Genomic DNA, 5,583 nt, shown 5'->3' with positions numbered 1-5,583 from the left:
GTTACGGAGTTAGGAAACTGCTATATACTGAATTGGATGATTGATCCATTTACTGTAGCTCAATTCTGTCAACTCTGATTGGCAGCAGCTCTCTGGGATTTCAGACAAGATCTGTTCATCACCTTATAGGGAGGTCCTGGAGATCTTGGTGGTCTTCTCTTTAAGTATCTCCAAGTATCTTCTTCATGGATTGCTGCCTTGTCGTGGCGAAGGGGCTTGAGTAACTCAGAGAAGCTATGGGCTATGCCGTGCAGGGACACCCAAGACGGACAGGACATAGTGGAGAGTTCCGACTAAACGCAATCCACCTGGAGTAGGAAATGGCAAGCCACTCCAGTATCTTTGCCAAGAACGCCCCATGATCAGAAACAAAAGGCTAAAAGATATGACGCTGGAAGATGGGCCCCTCAGGTCGGAAGGCGTCCAACATGCTACTGAGGAAGAGTGGAGGACAAGTACAAGTAGCTCCAGAGCTAATGAAGTGGTTGGGCCAAAGCCGAAAGGACGCTCAGCTGTGGACGTGCCTGGAAGTGAAAGGAAAATCCAATGCTGCAAAGAAAAATACTGCATAGGAACCTGGAATGTAAGATCTATGAACATTGGGAAGCTGGAGGTGGTCAAACAGGAGATGGCAAGAATAAACATCGACATCCTGGGCATCAGTGAACTAAAATGGACAGGAATGGGCGAATTCAGCTCAGATGATTATCATATCTACTATTGTGGACAAGAATCCCGTAGAAGGAATAGAGTAGCCCTCATAGTCAACAAAAGAGTGGGAAAAGCTGTAATGGGATACAATCTCAAAAATGATAGAATGATGTCAATACGAATCCAAGGCAGACCATTCAACATCACAATAATCCAAGTTTATGCACCAACCAGCATTGCTGAGGAGACTGAAATTGAACAATTCTATGAAGATTTACAACACCTTCTAGAACTGACACCAAAGAAAGATGTTCTTCTCATTCTAGGGGACTGGAATGCTAAAGTAGGGAGCCAAGAGATAAAAGGAACAACAGGGAAGTTTGGCCTTGGAGTTCAGAACGAAGCAGGACAAAGGCTAATAGAGTTTTGTCAAGAGAATAAGCTGGTCATCACAAACACTCTTTTCCAACAACACAAGAGGCGACTCTATACATGGAAATCACCAGATGGGCAATATCGAAATCAGATTGATTATATTCTCTGCAGCCAAAGATGGAGAAGCTCTATACAGTCAGCAAAAACAAGACCTGGAGCTGACTGCGGTTCTGATCATCAACTTCTCATAGCAAAATTCAAGCTTAGACTGAAGAGATTAGGAAAAACCACTGGGCCACTCAGGTATAATCTAAACCAAATCCCTTATGAATACACAGTGGAAGTAAAGAACAGATTTAAGGAACTAGATTTGGTGGACAGAGTGCCTGAAGAACTTTGGATAGAGGCTCGTAACATTGTCCAGGAGGCAGCAACGAAAACCATCCCAAAGAAAAGGAAATGCAAGAAAGCAAAGTGGCTGTCCAACGAGGCCTTAAAAATAGCAGAGAGGAGAAGGGAAGCAAAATGCAAGGGAGATAGGGAAAGTTACAGAAACTTGAATGCAGACTTCCAAAGAATAGCAAGGAGAGACAAGAGGGCCTTCTTAAATGAACAATGCAAAGAAATAGAGGAAGATAACAGAAAAGGAAAGACCAGAGATCTGTTCAGGAAAATTGGACATATTAGAGGAACATTTTGCGCAAAGATGAACATGATAAAAGACAAAAATGGGAGGGACCTAACAGAAGCAGAAGACGTCAAGAAGAGGTGGCAAGAATACACAGAGGAATTATATCAGAAAGATGTGGATATCCCGGACAACCCAGACAATGTAGTTGCTGACCTTGAGCCAGACATCCTGGAGAGCGAAGTCAAGTGGGCCTTAGAAAGCCTGGCTAACAACAAGGCCAGTGGAGGTGATGGCATTCCAGTTGAACTATTTAAAATCTTGAAAGATGATGCTGTTAAGGTGCTACATTCAATATGCCAGCAAGTTTGGAAAACTCAACAGTGGCCAGAGGATTGGAAAAGATCAGTCTACATCCCAATCCCAAAGAAAGGCAGTGCCAAAGAATGCTCCAACTACCGTACAATTGCACTCATTTCACACGCTAGCAAGGTTATGCTCAAAATCCTACAAGGTAGGCTTCAGCAGTATGTGGACCGAGAACTCCCAGAAGTACAAGCTGGATTCCGAAGAGGCAGAGGAACTCGAGACCAAATTGCTAACTTGCGCTGGATTATGGAGAAAGCCAGAGAGTTCCAGAAAAATATCTACTTCTGCTTCATTGACTATGCGAAAGCCTTTGACTGTGTGGACCACAGCAAACTATGGCAAGTTCTTAAAGAAATGGGAGTGCCTGACCACTTTATCTGTCTCTTGAGAAACCTATATGTGGGACAGGAAGCAACAGTTAGAACTGGTCATGGAACAACTGAGTGGTTCAAAATTGGGAAAGGAGTACGGCAAGGCTGTATATTGTCCCCCAGCTTATTTAACTTATATGCAGAATACATCATGCGGAAGGCTGGACTGGAAGAAACCCAAGCCGGAATTAAGATTGCCGGAAGAAATATCAACAACCTCCGATATGCAGATGATACCACTCTGATGGCAGAAAGTGAGGAGGAATTAAAGAACCTTGTAATGAGAGTGAAAGAGGAGAGTGCAAAAAACGGTCTGAAACTCAACATCAAAAAAACTAAGATCATGGCCACTGGTCCCATCACCTCCTGGGAAATAGAAGGGGAAGATATGGAGGCAGTGTCAAATTTTATCTTCCTGGGCTCCATGATCACTGCAGATGGAGACAGCAGCCCTGAAATTAAAAGGCGCCTTCTTCTTGGGAGGAAAGCGATGACAAATCTTGACAGCATCTTGAAAAGCAGAGACATCACCTTGCCAACAAAAGTCCGAATAGTCAAGGCTATGGTTTTTCCTGTCATGATGTATGGAAGTGAGAGCTGGACCATAAAGAAAGCAGACCGCCGAAGAATTGATGCCTTTGAATTGTGGTGCTGGAGGAGGCTCTTGAGAATCCCCTGGACTGCAAGGAGAACAAACCTATCCATTCTAAAGGAAATCAACCCTGAATGCTCACTTGAAGGACAGATCCTGAAGCTGAGGCTCCAGTACTTTGGCCATCTCATGAGAAGAAAAGAGTCCTTGGAAAAAACCTTGATGTTAGGAAGGTGTGATGGCAAGAGGAGAAGGGGACGACCGAGGATGAGATGGCTGGACAGTGTCTGCGAAGCAACCAACATGAACCTGACACAACTCCGGGAGGCAGTAGAAGACAGGAGGGCCTGGCGTGCTCTGGTCCATGGGGTCACGAAGAGTCGGACACGACTAAACGACTAAACACACACACACATCTCCAAGCACCTCTGTTGTTGTTACGTATGTGCCTCCAAGTTGGGACCAACTTTTAGCAACCCTAGTAGGGCTTTCAAAGTGATATATTTAAGGAGTGGTTTTACCAGTTCCACTCCCCCAGTGAGCTTCCATGGCTGGGTCGGGATGCAAAACCAGGCCTCCTGAGTCCTAGTCTGACACTCTATCTATTAAACTAAACCTGTGCAGTTCTTAAAATTGAGAAAAATCAATGTATTATGTGAGAGATGTTAGCATCCTTCTTCTGTAGGTTTGTATGCCAGAGGTGTAAGGGGGTTTCAGTGTAATCCAATCCTAGCCCAGGAGAGTAACTTGGAGACCAGATTATTTTGTGAGTTCCTGAGACACATTTAATTAGAAATAGACTTGTTTTCGGAACTGGAGGTTTGTGTACAGTGTTAACTGAACAGTTTACTTAGAGCCAGAAAAGCTCCACTAAGCATCTGAAGCTCATTCCACAGGAGGCAAGAGGTGCTGACCGTGACACATTTCAGCACATCCGCAGACTGGCCTACAGTACGACAGGCCCCACCTAAGCTCTAACGATTCAGGAAATCTGCCTGGGTCAGGGGTTTGTCAGCAGAGCTAATAAATGGAGGATGCTGTTAAAAGCATTTTGTCAGCTTCCTCTTGGTTGATTATAAAAGCGTTGGAACACTGGGAAATGAATGCACTATTTATTAAAAAAACACTCCCCAAGAAGCATGATGTGAACATACGAACAAAGTGGGGGGGGGAGGTGCTAGTTGGACTCGAACATGCCTCCTCTGAGGCCAAATTTCACTGCCTTGTGTTGCCTGTGATTTGTAATCTCTCAGCTGCTGGATCTATCCAATGCACTAAGCTATGAGTCAGCCGTTGCCTGCTGATTTGCCCTTATCTTTCTAAGAGGGCATTATCTTTAATTGAGTGCAGTGAGCAGAATGGTTTTCGTGGATAAAGCACCTCTCATCTTTGTGTGGTTAGATGTTGTTGCTCCCTCCCCCACTTCATTCTGTGAAAACAGAAAAGGTTACACTGTGAGGAAGCAAGAGGGTATGGGATGCACTGGATAAAGCATGGGGTCATTTTTGCTCAGCTTAAACCTTTGTCAGAAGACATGTTTTATAAGTAGAATGTATGCTTCTTTTGCTTAGGGTACAGTAGGATATACAGATGTTCGTCATTTTCCACACTGGTGTCCTCCAGATGTGCCGGATCTCTACTCCCACAATCCAATTGTGTTGGTGGAATTTACAGTGAAAGGCACCAGCATGGGAAAAACTGCAAGAGAGAAATGGCATTCCACATTAGGCAAATCTAATCTAGTTTAAAAGTATTTTTTGAGAGATTAATCTGTACAAAAAAGATCTATGTATGTGAAAGGCTTAGAGTTAAATGCAATGGAGATCAGGGGAGCACTAGGCTTGAGTGGGCATTTGGCAAAATGCCTTCTCTTAGGTCCTCTCAATCTTCAGTGCTCCCCCGCCCCACTTTATGGGGTGAACTCTTGAGAGCATTGCCTAACAGCAGCAAGGATGAACAGTAGTGGAGCATCTGGGAGCAAGCAATTTAATTTCCCAAAATGTCCCAGAACAGTTTTATGTATATCATGCATAGACCTGCTAGATCACCATCATCCCTGAGATTCAAGCTAAAACCTTAGACCATAGGGTGTATTTTTGTGATGTCATGGAGATGGGGCAAGCAAGAACAGAACGGGTTCACAGGCAACTCATTGTGAAAAGAGGCGGAAGTGGAATGCAAAACAAATGTAGCTAAGGAGTTTATATGACAACCCACAGCCGGGTGGGTGGGTGGAATAAATCCTTTTTTATCCATTGGGGTGGTAGCTATATTTGTCCATGGTCTCAGGAATCACATCCTGTATTGACTTATCTACAGTATACATAACATATGGAGACGTTTTCCAGACCCTCTACTGCTTCTGGAGTTTCAGGAAGGATTTTTACTACACAAAAACTCATGAATTGCGGTGTGACACCCTTCCTTGCTTCTCATGGGCCCAAGTGCTTCCAAGCACCAGTTCACTCCCCAGTACTGTCTCCTCAGTCCTCCATTTTTGATGTGCCAGTATTGCTCAAGTATAACACATTTCATATTCATCCAGTAAACATCAGCTTGAAATCAGTGGAGATGGGTGCCTCAGGTTTAAAGCCACC

Source organism: Pogona vitticeps, chromosome 2 (assembly GCF_051106095.1).
Source record: "Pogona vitticeps strain Pit_001003342236 chromosome 2, PviZW2.1, whole genome shotgun sequence".
In the NCBI taxonomy this organism is placed as follows: domain Eukaryota; kingdom Metazoa; phylum Chordata; class Lepidosauria; order Squamata; family Agamidae; genus Pogona; species Pogona vitticeps.
Note: the sequence above shows the minus strand (reverse complement) of the source record.